This window comes from Bombina bombina, chromosome 5 (assembly GCF_027579735.1).
Source record: "Bombina bombina isolate aBomBom1 chromosome 5, aBomBom1.pri, whole genome shotgun sequence".
NCBI lineage: Eukaryota > Metazoa > Chordata > Amphibia > Anura > Bombinatoridae > Bombina > Bombina bombina.
Genome location: NC_069503.1, coordinates 658,623,364 through 658,640,028, shown reverse-complemented (window position 1 = coordinate 658,640,028; position 16,665 = coordinate 658,623,364).

The window sequence follows — 16,665 nt, the reverse complement described above, 5'->3', positions numbered from 1 at the left end:
TAGGGCAATTTTAAATAATTTTCTAATTTACTGTTATCATCAGATTTGCTTTGTTCTCTTGTAGGCTAAAACTTATTCCTAAACCATTGAAGGTCACCTTTTATCTTAAACAGTGCTAGTTCATGTGTGTCATATAGATAGCATTGTGCTCATGTCTGTGGAGTTATTTATGAGTCAGCACTAATTGACTAAAATTCAAGTCTGTCAAAAGGACATAAATAAGGGGTCAGTCTTCAGAGGCTTAGATACAAGGTAATTACAGAGGTAAAAAATATATTACATAACCGTGTTGGTTATGTAAAACTGGGTAATAAAAGCCTGGTAATAAAAGGATTATCTAACGCTTTAAACAATAAAATTTTCAAGTAGACTGTCCCTATAATCTTATCTTCACCTTGTAAGGGAAAAAAAATCAAGAAATAACCATGCCATGTATAGAGATTGGGGGAACTAATATTATTTTATGTAAATAAAAGGTTACCTTTATTATGTATTTGCATTTTTCAAAAATATACCTGAAAGTATTTGGTAATTTAAACTCACATTAGTCTATGTAACAAATCCCCATCATACAAAAATGTTGATGGATGATACTAATTAATAATTGCAACTGAAAATGCTATTTATTTTACCTTTCTGTTACTTAATTTTGTGGTCATATCATGTTTGTTGAGCAGTGAATAGTTATGTTGTTCCTTAATCCAAACCACCTATGCATATCCCATGAGTATGCTATCAATCATTTAATCAATAAATAAAGAAGCATTAAAAATCCATTATGAATCGTAGCATAATATCTTTTACAAAGATGCTTCTAATTTATCAGCTGTGCTAAATTGATTTCAGCTCAATTAACTAAATATTGTGATTTTTTTTTTTCATTTTTTCAATATTAAAAATCCCATATTGCTTGTTTAGCTCTCAGTGATTTTCTGCTATATTTTTGCTATTAAAAAAAAATCCATAAGCTTAAATTTTCACAAATAGTTGTTTATCAGACCTTCAAATCTATCTATCTAAAGGTCTAAAAAATACATCTGCCCACTTGTCTGGGATGAGTGCAAAATCTGGGTGGGTGAGTTGGTGACTGCATTGGGTTTAGTGTTTGTGGAGATTCTTTATGTTACCACTAGTTTGCAGTTTGAACACAAATGGACTCTAAATCATACATGTACATGGTTTGGCTTCTGGGTGGAGGAAAACAAGAGATGCCGGCAAAGTGTGTTTCACACCAATATACTGGCAGGCTTTTGAAAAAGAGAGCATGGTGGAGGTGGATGGAGCAGTGTGTGTGTGTGTGAGGGTGGGTTTAAGTTGATGAAATATGTGCAGCTCTCAATAACCATGTGAATATGTTTGAGATATTCTGTACATTGCAGGACAATGTCACATACAGAGGAGGACCATTAAAGGGAAAAATCAGTGCAGTCAGACCTGGGAAGGTGGAGAGAGACAAGGATACAGTTTAGTGGCTGCTGAGAGTGGAATAATGGAATGCTTACTGTTTGCATCATATAATAAAAAGGAGCACCACTAGTGTTTATTTGTCAGGCTCAGTGTTAATCCTTGAATTCTGAGTTGGGGGAATCCTTAATAAGCTTAGTCATTTTTTTAAAGGTAATTCTAAAAAAGTAGAGGAATGGTCTTGCTAGAATGTAAATGTAAACCAGGACTGATGGAGAAGGGTCTGGATGGTTTATGTAAACCACAACAGTTGATAAAAATAATATATTGTTACATACTGCTGCACCTAGATAAGCAATGGCCTATAGACACCGTGATAGACACCGTGGCTTCTAACATGGTTACAGTCACTTTGCCTAGGTGATATTTAACATAGGAGTAGAATTATACATGTGGTTTTTGGTAGAACCTTAACTGTTTCTGTGTATATTTATTTTTTCCCACTTCCCATTCTTGTTCTGCTTCTAAAGGGACAATTATATTATTAGAGTGAGGTTTAATTATATTTCTCAAAATATATCTAGGTCTTTTTTCATTATCTGAAACTTCTGTATCTGCTGCATCCCTTTCAATATCAGATAAATCGGAATCAAAACTAGTTGTTTTTTTTTGTGGGACCATAGATGTACTCTATTATTCACATACAGGTAGATTACGAGTCTTGCGTTATGGCTTTTAAAGCTGAAAAAAATGGTAATTTCAGCGTAATGACAGTAACACAGCTATTGCGAGTCATGTCAGTATAGCTATACCGCAAGCATTTTAGCCTGAAATGCAACGTCCATTCCGCGTGGGATTACAGGTTGTGGGGTGAGGCTAAAATGCTTGCGTTACAGTCTATACCATCACGATGTATACCGCCATCTGAGACCAGTAGTTATGAGTTTTGCGCCACAAAAATGTTTCACAAAACACATAACTAAAGTTTTGCAAAGTACACTAACACCCATAAACTACCTATTAACCCATAAACCACCACTCTCCCGCATCGCAAACACTATTTAAAACGTACTAACGCCTAATCTGCCGCCCACCCACATCGCGACTATTAAATAAATGTATTTACCCCTAATCTGCTGCTCCCCACAAATCGTTGACACTAATAAAAAATATTAACCCCTATTCCACCTCTCCCCGACATCACCGCCACTATAATGAAGTTATTAACCCTTATTCTGCCACTCCCCGACATCGCCATCACTATAATAAAGTTATTAACCCCTATTCTGCCACTCCCCGACATCGCCAAAACTATAATAAAGCTATTAACCCCTAGTCCGCTGCTCCCTGACATTGCCAACACTATATTAAAGTTATTAACCCCTAAACCTCTGGCCTCCCACATCTCTGCAACTAAATAACATATTAACCCCTAAACCTTTGGCCTCCCATATCTCAGCCACAAAATAAACCTATCGACCCCTAAACCGCAGGCCCCCCACATCGCAAAACACTAAATTAAACTAATTTTAAAAAATAAACAAAAGAAGCACTGCACTCTTTAAATAAATGAATCTAAAGGTACCCAATAAAAATATTAAATAATAATACTCTAAAAATACAATGATATTAGAGATAAGAGAAATAAATCAAAAGTTATAATAATATAACAATTCACATTTACCTCATTTACCACATGTATATGAAAAATAATAAATAAAAGTCAATCTGTATTGTAAAACACTTGTTGTGGTACCGTCTCTAGTAGATAAATAGAATAAATCAGGTTAACACTGGCAATTGTTATTATTGGATCCAACTTTAAAGAATATTTTAGGTCCTTGTCCTGAAGTTCGTTTTAGAAAAAATAGAGATATAAAAAACCAAGTGGACCCATTGCTCAGTGTGCCTAGAAGGATATGGCTGCACCTCACTGACGAGGCCCACGTACATCTGGGGTTTTGCTGTTTCTCTCGTTCAGAGAGGTATTGCCTGGTATTTTGGGGCTGGACTGTACTGTGAAGTCAGAATCAGACTGATATGCTTCAGGAAAGTTCTTCTCTGTGAAAGGCACATGTTGAGCAAAAAGAGGCTGCTTCTTGGGTGGTAACTAGCCATAGAACAAGCTATTATGCTATTGTTCGTTCAAAGGTTGAGCGCTTCTCTCTTTTTATTTATGCAAATTATGACACTTAGGAATGTCTCCCTAAGTGTGATGCGGGATTCCAGACGTGGACCCGTTGCTCAGTCCACAATTGGCTGAAACGTACGTCTGGGGTTTTGCTGTTTCTCTCGTTCAGAGAGGGATTGCCTGGTATTTCGGGGCTGGACTGTACTGTGAAGTCAGGATCAGACTGATATGCTTCAGGAAAGTTCTTCTCTGTGAAAGGCACATGTTGAGCAAAAAGAGGCTGCTTCTTGGGTGGTAACTAGCCACAGAGCAAGCTATTATGCTATTGTTCGTTCTCAGGTTTAGCACTGCTCTCTTTTTATTTATAAAAAACCACTTGGCACCAACAAAATTAAAAAATAAAGCCAAAGAAAATAATACTCATTGGTTTGGAAGCGTACATGGCCTATATGGTTGTAAAGTAAAAAACTGTGTGATGTGCCCTCACATTAGTAACAAGCATACGAGTTTCCATAATTTTAATAAAAGTAAAGAATTTAAATGCAAAAATAGATGCACTTGCATAACAACACATGTAGTATATCAGTTGTCCTGTTCTTGCAATTGAATCTATATCGGGAGAACAAAAAGAAAATATAGAGTTTTAACAGTTTTTAGACATAATCTCCTGTGAAGATTTGTTAGCTAACAGTGTGTTGCAGCAACAATATAGCTAAGGTGTTTTTATGTTTTATGCATTTTATACTTGACTAGCTTACATTGTAATAAAATTGCATTGCCCTACGGCTAGGCAAGGCGTGTTCTAAATTTATAGGTTTCACCTGCTATAGCCGGCTTGCTAATATATACAAAGCTAGTGCTTTTTTTTAAACATTAATAAAAAAGCTTATAACCACAGAAGCTGTTCTCTTCATTGGATGCTGCTCAAGGATACAACTTTACCTATGTGCTTATTTTCACCTACTATCTTGTGAGCAGTTTGTAAAAAATACATGGAGCTTACCAGGTGTTTAATCTACCCTTAGATCTCTGTTTGCGTTTTCTCTCACCCCCTTCCAACTAAATTAAACTATTAACCACTAAACCTAACACCCCCTAACTTTAAATTAAAATTACAATATAACTATATTTAAATAAATAAAAACTTACCTGTGAAATAAAAATAAACCTAACATTAAACTATAAATTAACCTAACCTTACCATTTTAATAAAATAAAAAATACTACCAATTAAAAAATCTAAAATTACAAAAAAGAATCCATCTAGCTTCCTTCTGTAAGAGGATTGGTTCAGTCTGACCTCTCCTTATGCCAAGTTTAATTCTGTCAATATCCCAACATTTAAAGCTTTGGGTTGTACCATCATGACATTTTAAAAAATGTCTTGCCACTGTGGTGCATCAATATCCATATCATTACTATGGTGTGTTTACCATTACAAACATTGAGGCATTGCTGCAGTATGATTACTAACATTAAATCATTTTCTGTATCTTAATGATGTTTTTGGAGTGAACAAAATAGTGAGGAATAACTGGCATGACACTGTTCAAAAGAAAAATCCATTTAATTTCCTTCTGTAAGAGGATTGCTTAAAGCTATTGGCTCTACTACCACAACATTTTAAAAAATGTATGTTGTGATCTTGTTTCCCTTTTCCACATCTTTTTTGACATTTCTAATATTACTCAAATGTTCAGTCATACAAGTAGTTAATGCTCTTGTCGTCATACCGACATATACAATATTGCACTTGCATGAAATGCAATATATTACATTAGTACTTTTGCAATTAATACATTTCCTGATCTGCTAAGTTTTATTAAATCTGTCCATGATAGTTTGTGTTTTGATCATATGTAGACAGATTTAAGGTGTCACAAATAGAAATGCTTTTAAATGTCATGTGGAAGTTTGCACTCAATTTGCTATGTGGCTATGATATTTGACAATGTCTTAAAAACGAACACTGTGGGGTTGATTTATCATGCAACATACAGCCCCTAATGCCTCTGTTTCCGGCTTCAGGCTGCCGGAAGCAGGAGTTAAGAAGTAGCAGTCTTAAGGCCGCTGCTCCTTGACTCGTACACCTCCTCTGTGGCGGACATCAATCCGCCCGATCCCATATGATCGAGTTGATTGACACCCCCTGCTAGCGGCTGATTGGCTGTGAATCTGCAGGGGGCAGCATTTCACAAGCAGTTCACCAGAACTGCTTGTGCAATGATAAATTCCGACAGTGTATGCTGTCAACATTTATCGATGTCTGGCAGACTTGATCGCTACAGCAGATCATGTCCACCATACACATGAAAAATCGGCCCCTGTATGTCAGGTTTAGACTGATAAACCTGTCAACTAATATACAAAGTTTTAGATGAAATGTTTGTCATTTTTCCCCTAATAATGCTCCATAAAAAAACTATGGGAGCATTTGCAGACAAAGGCCATGTTTACAATACCAATAATCAGCTGCTGTAAAATGATAAAAATATAACTTCAAAACATTTTTCACACCATTTTTCCCCAGCGCTATTATATGTGATGCATTATATTTTTTCAAAATTCGGCAGTAGTAAAAACAATCATTTGCACAGTGTAAACTTGACTTTAAGTGAATCCCATTGATAATTAGGAAGCAATAAGTGAAAACAGTTCTATTTAAACAGCCAGGAGACATTAAGTTTAAAAAAAAAAAAAGAATTACCACTTAACAGCTGACAATAATGCATTATCCTCAAGTATGTAAGCAAGGACAACATCTTTTAAATGGTTTTCAACTAAAATAGTCTTTGCTCTTAAAGTTATAGGAAAGTCAACATTAAACTTGCATGATTCAGATAAAGCATGTCAATTTAAGACACTTTTATATTCACTTCTATTTTAAAATGTACTTTGTTCTCTTGGTATCCATCAATGATAAAAGAATATGCACATATCCTATAGTAGAGGGAGCTAGCTGGTGATTGGTGCCTGCACACATACGTCTCTTGTGATTGGCTGATTAGATTCATTCAGCTAGCTCTCAGTAGTGATATAAAGAACAGTAATGGTATATGCGTCCTGGAGAGAGATGCACAGAGCTTGGCCTACCTTAAAAACTATTTCCCCACAAAAAAATGAAGTATACAATATCAAAATAGTGGTGCAACAACGTTGCTATTTCTGTATATCTCTAGCAATAAAAAAGCTACTCCCAAATGCTGATGGATATAATAAAATAGTATTTATTGTACTGAGTAGTTTAAACCTTGAATAACACAGGCATCCAAAAACTATGTCAGAATCTTATAATGTGTATGCTCGTGGTACAATTAAAACAAATATATTAACTTCTGATAAACACATGGAAGTGATACATATGGATATAAGTGTATTTTTCGTTAGTAGCTGTTCTTGTGTACTCTTTATAATAAAAATGTCAGATTTAAGTTATATAGGCACCCTACAACCCAGTTGCATCCATTAGTCAGCCCTTTAAATTGTAGCTTTCCAGCCCCAGCTGCTGCAGCCCACCGGGAAATCTCCTGGTATCCTGGTAGGCCAATCTGTCTATTATGCTGATCGGTTATGCGTTGGCATGTTAAATCATATTCAAGATATAGTGTAATCAATATGATTTTAGTCACCTAGTATCCTTTACATTTTCGATTTTGATATTCTGTGGTGAGATCTTTACTCACATGAAAGATCTGGTATTTCTGTTGTCAATCTTCTGCCATTCCAAGCAGTAAAAAACTGCAGCGGTGTTTGTTGCTCCTTATTAAACAATGTTTGTGCAAAATGCAGAGTTGAAATCCTTTGTACGACAGGTGGAGTGTCCTGTAGAGCGTGTCAAATCTCCTATTTGAGGGACCTCTGTTACAACCAGTACTATCCTCTGTGTGGAATCCGTTTTTTTCTCCTCCTGCTTGAGATACTTAGGTATTCAGCAAAGGATATCAAGGGAATGAAGCAAATTTTATAACAGAAGTAAATTGGAAAGTTTTTTAAAATTGTTTGTTCTACATGAATCCTGGAAGAGAAAAATGGGGTTTCATGCCTCTTTAATTATTAAATACATTTCTAATTGACAGGTGTCCTTTAAATAGAATCTATTTTTATTTGTCAATAAAGTTTAAGTTATTAAGTATTGATGGTGCCAGAATTGTTTATAAAGGCAATCACTTTATATGATTTGTGATGTTGTGTTCACTACAGTGGAAAAGCAAATGCAGTAAATATACACAAGGTGGTGAGAGAGAGAAGCACAAGTAGAGAGAGAGAAAGAAAATGGCAAAGAAAGACACAGGAAGGGAGGACAGTAACAAAACAGGGGGGAGGAAGGTCAGGGAAAGACAAAGGCCTAGATTTAGAGTTTGGCGGTAGCTGTGAAAACCAGCGTTAGAGGCTCCTAACGCTGGTTTTAGGCTAACTCCGGTATTTGGAGTCACTCAAAAAAGGGTCTAACGCTCACTTTTCAGCCGCGACTTTTCCATACCGCAGATCCCCTTACATAAATTGCGTATCCTATCTTTTCAATGGGATATTTCTAACTCCGGTATTTAGAGTCGTGTCTGAAGTGAGCGTTAGAAATCTAACGACAAAACTCCAGCCGCAGAAAAAAGTCAGTAGTTAAGAGCTTTCTGGGCTAACGCCGGTTTATAAAGCTCTTAACTACTGTACTCTAAAGTACACTAACACCCATAAACTACCTATGTACCCCTAAACCGAGGTCCCCCCACATCGCCGCAACTCGATTAAATATTTTTAACCCCTAATCTGCCGACCGCCACCTACGTTATCCTTATGTACCCCTAATCTGCTGCCCCTAACACCGCCGACCCCTATATTATATTTATTAACCCCTAACCTGCCCCCCACAATGTCGCCGCCACCTACCTACAATAATTAACCCCTAATCTGCCGACCGCAAAGAGCCGCCAGCTACATTATAGCTATGTACCCCTAATCTGCTGCCCCTAACACCGCCGACCCCTATATTATATTTATTAACCCCTAACCTGCCCTCCCTAACATCGCCGACACCTAACTTCAATTATTAACCCCTAATCTGCCGACCGAATCTCGCCGCTATTCTAATAAATGTATTAACCCCTAAAGCTAAGTCTAACCCTAACACTAACACCCCCCTAAGTTAAATATAATTTTAATCTAACGAAATTAATTCACTCTTATTAAATAAATTATTCCTATTTAAAGCTAAATACTTACCTGTAAAATAAATCCTAATATAGCTACAACATAAATTATAATTATATTATAGCTATTTTAGGATTAATATTTATTTTACAGGTAACTTTGTATTTATTTTAACCAGGTACAATAGCTATTAAATAGTTAAGAACTATTTAATAGCTAAAATAGTTAAAATAATTACAAATTTACCTGTAAAATAAATCCTAACCTAAGTTACAATTAAACCTAACACTCAGCCAATCAGATTGAGCTTGCATTCTATTGGCTGATCGGAACAGCCAATAGAATGCGAGCTCAATCTGATTGGCTAATTGGATCAGCCAATCGGATTGAACTTGATTCTGATTGGCTGATTCCATCAGCCAATCAGAATATTCCTACCTTAATTCCGATTGGCTGATAGAATCCTATCAGCCAATCGAAATTCGAGGGATGCCATCTTAGATGACGTCCCTTAAAGGAACCGTCATTCTTCAGTTGGACGTCGCCGGATGAAGATGGGTCCACGGTGGAGGTCTTCAGGATGGAGCCGGTCCTCATCCTGAAGACCTCCACCGTGGACCCATCTTCATCCAGCGACGTCCAACTGAAGATGCCGCTTGGAAGATGATGGTTGCCGGTCCGGATCTACTCTTCTTCCCGGATAGGATGAAGACTTTGGAGCCTCTTCTGGACCTCTTCAGCCGCCGGAAGATGGATCGCCAGGCCCCGCTTGGGTTGGATGAAGATTTTGGAGCCAGGACGGATCGGTGAACCTGGTATGGTGAAGACAAGGTAGGATGATCTTCAGGGGCTTAGTGTTAGGTTTATTTAAGGGGGGTTTGGGTTAGATTAGGGGTATGTGGGTGGTGGGTTGTAATGTTGGGGGGGGTATTGTATGTTTTTTTTTAAAGGCAAAAGAGATGAACTTCTTGGGGCATGCCCCGCAAAGGGCCCTGTTCAGGGCTGGTAAGGTAAAAGAGCTTTGTAATTTAGAATAGGGTAGGGCATTTTTTATTTTGGGGGGCTTTGTTATTTTATTAGGGGGCTTAGAGTAGGTGTAATTAGTTTAAAATTGTTGTAAGATTTTCCTTATGTTTGTAAATATTTTTTTATTTTTTGAACAGTTCTTTTTTATTTTTTGTACTTTAGTTAGTTTATTTCATTGTAGTTATTTGTAGATATTGTATTTAATTAATGTATTGATAGTGTAGTGTTAGGTTTAATTGTAGGTAATTGTAGATATTTTATTTAATTAATTTAATGATAGTGTAGTGTTAGGTTTAATTGTAACTTAGGTTAGGATTTATTTTACAGGTAATTTTGTTATTATTTTAACTAGGTAACTATTAAATAGTTATTAACTATTTAATAGCTATTGTACCTGGTTAAAATAATTACAAAGTTACCTGTAAAATAAATATTAATCCTAAAATAGCTATAATATAATTATAATTTATAGTGTAGCTATATTAGGATTTATTTTACAGGTAAGTATTTAGCTTTAAATAGGAATAATTTATTTAATAAGAGAGAATTAATTTCGTTAGATGTAAATTATATTTAACTTAGGGGGGGTGTTAGTGTTAGGGTTAGACTTAGCTTTAGGGGTTAATACATTTATTAGAATAGCGGTGAGCTCCAGTCGGCAGATTAGGGGTTAATAATTGAAGTTAGGTGTAGGCGATGTTAGGGAGGGCAGATTAGGGGTTAATACTATGTATTATAGGTTTAGTGAGGCGGATTAGGGGTTAATAACTTTATTATAGTAGCGCTCAGGTCCGGTCGGCAGATTAGGGGTTAATAAGTGTAGGCAGGGGGAGGCGACGTTGTGGGGGCCAGATTAGGGGTTAATAAATATAATATAGGGGTCGGCGATGTTAGGGCAGCAGATTAGGGGTACATAGGGATAATGTAAGTAGCGGCGGTTTACGGAGCTGCAGATTAGGGGTTAATAATAATATGCAGAGGTCAGCGATAGCGGGGGCGGCAGATTAGGGGTTAATAAGTTTAAGGCTAGGGGTGTTTAGACTCGGGGTACATGTTAGAGTGTTAGGTGCAGACGTAGGAAGTGTTTCCGCATAGCAAACAATGGGGCTGCGTTAGGAGCTGAACGCGGCTTTTTTGCAGGTGTTAGGTTTTTTTTCAGCTCAAACAGCCCCATTGTTTCCTATGGGGGAATCGTGCATGAGCACGTTTTTGAGGCTGGCCGCATCCGTAAGCAACTCTGGTATCGAGAGTTGAAGCTGCGTTAAATATGCTCTACGCTCCTTTTTTGGAGCCTAACGCAGCCTTTATGTGGACTCTCAATACCAGAGTTATTTTTATGGTGCGGCCAGAAAAAAGCCGGCGTTAGCAACGCGGGTCCTTACCGACAAAACTCTAAATCTAGCCGACAGAATTTAAATGTTTTAATATATATGTGTTGCAGTGTCAGTTCTAAATCCATCTGAAATAATTCAAAAATACATATTTAAAGCAGTATTGTGTATATTTATTCATTGAATGTATTATAACTTATTTCTATTTTCAGCTTAACACAATATTTGTACCAGGTAGGCATGTTTGTAACAATACACAACAAAATAATATTAATCTGTTTTCCTCTCTTGTGTGTAAAACCTGTGTTTTGAAATAAGGCTCACATGATTTATTTTTAGTGTCTAATTATCAGTAAATAATGAATGTATTTGGCACCCTATTAAATATAATTGGTGATTAACTCTATGCCCCTATTTCTGCACTAGCCTTCAGGCTCGCCGGAAACAGAAGTTATGAAGCAGTGGTCTAAAGTCAGCTGTGCCATAACTTGTACATCTGCCCTGAGGCAGCGGACAGAAATTAACCTGGTGAAACACGATCGGGTTGATTGACACCCCCTGCTAGTGGCCGATTGGTCAAGAATCTGCAGGGGGTGGCATTGCACAAGCAGTTCATAAGAACTGCTTGAGCAATGATAAATACTGACAGCGTATGCTGTTGTCATTTATTGATGTGCGGCAGACATGATATGCTACATCGTATCATGTTCTCTCACACTATGATAAATTGGTCCCTATTAGTTAAGCTCTGAAGTTACACTTTTTTCAGAGATGGAAATGCCAGAGTGTATATATATATATATATATATATATTATATTGTACATTTTTTTCACTAATATCCATATGTACAATATATTAGTGTACTTGTAAATATTTCGGGGCATATTTATCAAGCTCCCTGAAGGCTCGCCGGAAACAGACGTTATCAAGAAGTTATGAAGCAGTGGTCTAAAGACTGCTGCTTCATAACTTGTCTGCCTGCTCTGAGGCAACAGACAGAAATCAACCTGATCAAATACGATCAGGTTTATTGACACCCCCTGCTAGCAGCCAATTGGCTGCAAAACTGCAGGGGGCGGCATTGCACCAGCAGTTCACAAGAACTGCTGGTGCAATGATAAATGCCGACAGCGTATGCTGTCGGCATTTATCGATGTGCAGCGGACATGATATGCTACTTCATATCATGTCCGCTCGCATATTGTTAAATATGCCCCATTGTGTGTATGTATGCTTATATATATATATATATATATATATATATATATATATACATATCATCTATCTATCTATCTATCTATTTATCTATCTATATCTATCTATCTATCTATCTATCTATATATATATATATATATATATATATATATAGTATATAATATGAACTTATTGTAAATTCCAGTGTTTGCCAGCTTCCTAACACATGGGATTTGCAGATCAGTATTTTATTCATGGCTATTAACCAAGCAACAATTTATTTCCTAAAATGTATAGTGGTTCAGGGTCAAATTTTAAAGTTGTTGACAACTTGGAGCACCATTTTTTAGTTCCAAATTTTGCAGTGCCTGCAAAAACAATATTCTCTTTCCTACTTTTTCTCAGGAGCCACAAAATCTAGTGGGGGCTGCATGTGGTTCTTGGGCCACCAGTTGGCTATCACTGGTAAATACAATGTAGAATATAAATAACATTTCAATGTATGGAAAAAACATAATTATTCCTCAAATCCTTATACACACTATATTGTTTTAATATGAAATAGTAAAAGATTATAAATAGTGAGGGCAGAGAAAGTGAAAATAAATTACAAAGCTTTTCACCTAATCAGAACACATTAATGTAATACAGTATGTCTCACTTTACAGAAGCAATAATGCGAACACAATACTATAAAGGAGAATTACTACATACACAAATAGCTAAGATCCCATTCTTAGCTCAATTTTCACGATAATCTGACAGGAAATATGAATATGAGTATTGAGCAAAAGAGATCTCTATTTTGCTACTTTTTTTTTACATTAAGTTTAGATTTGAGTAATATATTGCAAATGTTATTTTTCTTCGTTCAGCTTTTTTTGTTTGTTTTGTTTTAAGATTATTACTTCTTTATGGGACATATACTGTAAGAGCCACATCAGCATTCTCTATTTGTACATGTGGTTTATTGGTAAATATTAACGGCATATAAACGTGCAAAGAAAAAATACTGTACTATGTTAAAGCATTTTATTATTGAACATTCACAATTCATTGGAAAAATGTATCTAACAGTTTTCAACAGAGAAATCATAATCAAATCTATGGGAACTTATGAAGATAAGTCATTTGATTTAGATTGACCCTTATGTGTTTTTAAATCTTTCCAAATGTGTTAAACACATAGTTAAAATTAGCATCAGGTGTTGCTGGTGATGATTTTAAATCCTCCTTTCCTTTTTGACAAATGCTTTTTTGTTGCAGTGTTATTTTGGGTAGTCTATCTGTAGTAAGAGACTTTATCTTCATAAAACCTAAAAACAATAAAACGACATAGTGCAATAATGCTACATAAATGAAATATAAATGATAGTCTTGAAAAAGGCCTAATTGAGAGGCCGAAACGCGTCGACAGAATTTGGTGAGCATTATTTCATTATTTATTTCATTTATGTAGCATTATTGCACTATGTCGTTTTATTGTTTTTAGGTTTTATGAAGATAAAGTCTCTTACTACAGATAGACTACCCAAAATAACACTGCAACAAAAAAGCATTTGTCAAAAAGGAGAGGAGGATTTAAAATCATCACCAGCAACACCACATCCACTTTTGAAACACTAAATAACCATTGGATAAAGGATTTGAACTTTTTTATATAAACTTTTATCAATACACACCTTTTTATTAATTGATTCTCCACTATCACCAGTTTTGGATTACAGAATATTTTGAAGTTTCAATATTTTAATTGTAATTTTTATTTTTGATCCACATATTTTTAGACACCGATTTTTCACTAAATTTTATTTTTTTTCCACATTTTTTTTCACTGAGGAGGACATATCATTTAAGACATTTTTTCACTAAGGAGGACATATTATTTAAGGGATTAGAGACAAATCAATTGATCATCTAACTGGTGCAATACACCTGAACCATTTTTTAAGGATTTTTTAAGATAGTGAATATTTTTTAAGGAACTTAATTGTCAACACATTATTTTAAGGTCATTATAAAGTAATTTTAAACCAATTCTTGTTTTAATATCATAAAATTGTTATTTACTGTTACCCATATTCTTAATTAATTGTCAATACCAAACAATTGTTATTCATTGTCATTCATTGTTTAATTTTGTACAATATTTATAATATGTACATGGATCCATGTTTTTAACCAATTTTGATTGTATGTAGATAATAAACTTGTTAAATTGTTAAAAATTGTTAGACTGCTCCAACTTCAAACAATATTGTTTTTTTCATCAACATTTGCACTTGATAGAAGAATTCATCCTAAAATTTTAACCCACTTCTCATAGCCTCTAGTTAGGCGCTTTTTGATACTCAACCACTTCTTATGAGTGTGATATGGTGGCGTGTAAGCTCCATACTGCACAAAATCCAAGGGCTGATTTGACGTGCTGGTGCACGCTTTCCCTATAGACATCAATGGGGAAAGAGTGTTAGAAAAAAACTAACACCTGAAGCGCGGAATGAAAAGCTCCGTAACGCAACCCCATTGATGTCAATGGGGAAAAAAGTTACGTTTAAACCTAACACCCTAACATAAACCCCAAGTCTAAACACCCCTAATCTGCCGCCCCCGACATCAACAACACCAAAATAAAGTTATTAACCCTAATAAAAGTTATTAACACTCAATACTTGGTTTTACTTACCTGTTTTACTGCTCTTGATAAAGACGTGTAATATGTTGAAACGCGTTGAGCAAATAAAACCTTTTATCCTTTGTTGAAAGATTGTCAAGATCTTGTTTTGCTGTGCTGAGCTGGAATCTCCTTATTTATGGAGTAAGTTACTACATTTTTTCAATTATACACTGGATACTTTTGTCATTTGGGTCTCTATTCATTTATAGTCCACTTTTGGATAAACCTGAAAATTCAGTATTTGACTCCAGGAACCTGTGGACTCTTGCCATCTGAAGCTACGTTCCCTTTCAGCTGTAAATATTCATCTTATGGAGTGAGTATACTGCACCCATATTAATTGGCTTCAATATATGCATCAAGCCTTTTTTCTCTTCACTTACTAGAGAAAATCACTCAATAGACCAGCGCCATCTACTACTACTATCTATCTACAGGGAGTGCAGAATTATTAGGCAAATGAGTATTTTGACCACATCATCCTCTTTATGCATGTTGTCTTACTCCAAGCTGTATAGGCTCGAAAGCCTACTACCAATTAAGCATATTAGGTGATGTGCATCTCTGTAATGAGAAGGGGTGTGGTCTAATGACATCAACACCCTATATCAGGTGTGCATAATTATTAGGCAACTTTCTTTCCTTTGGCAAAATGGGTCAAAAGAAGGACTTGACAGGCTCAGAAAAGTCAAAAATAGTGAGATATCTTGCAGAGGGATGCAGCACTCTTAAAATTGCAAAGCTTCTGAAGCGTGATCATCGAACAATCAAGCGTTTCATTCAAAATAGTCAACAGGGTCGCAAGAAGTGTGTGGAAAAACCAAGGCACAAAATAACTGCCCATGAACTGAGAAAAGTCAAGCGTGCAGCTGCCAAGATGCCACTTGCCACCAGTTTGGCCATATTTCAGAGCTGCAACATCACTGTAGTGCCCAAAAACACAAGGTGTGCAATACTCAGAGACATGGCCAAGGTAAGAAAGGCTGAAATACGACCACCACTGAACAAGACACACAAGCTGAAATGTTAAGACTGGGCCAAGAAATATCTCAAGACTGATTTTTCTAAGGTTTTATGGACTGATGAAATGAGAGTGAGTCTTGATGGGCCAGATGGATGGGCCCGTGGCTGGATTGGTAAAGGGCAGAGAGCTCCAGTCCGACTCAGACGCCAGCAAGGTGGAGGTGGAGTACTGGTTTGGGCTGGTATCATCAAAGATGAGCTTGTGGGGCCTTTTCGGGTTGAGGATGGAGTCAAGCTCAACTCCCAGTCCTACTGCCAGTTTCTGGAAGACACCTTCTTCAAGCAGTGGTACAGGAAGAAGTCTGTATCCTTCAAGAAAAACATGATTTTCATGCAGGACAATGCTCCATCACACGCGTCCAAGTACTCCACAGTGTGGCTGGCAAGAAAGGGTATAAAAGAAGAAAATCTAATGACATGGCCTCCTTGTTCACCTGATCTGAACCCCATTGAGAACCTGTGGTCCATCATCAAATGTGAGATTTACAAGGTGGGAAAACAGTACACCTCTCTGAACAGTGTCTTGGAGGCTGTGGTTGCTGCTGCACGCAATGTTGATGGTGAACAGATCAAAACACTGACAGAATCCATGGATGGCAGGCATTTGAGTGTCCTTGCAAAGAAAGGTGGTTATATTGGTCACTGATGTGTTTTTGTTTTGTTTTTGAATGTAAGAAATGTATATTTGTGAATGTTGAGATGTTATATTGGTTTCACTGGTAAAAATAAATAATTG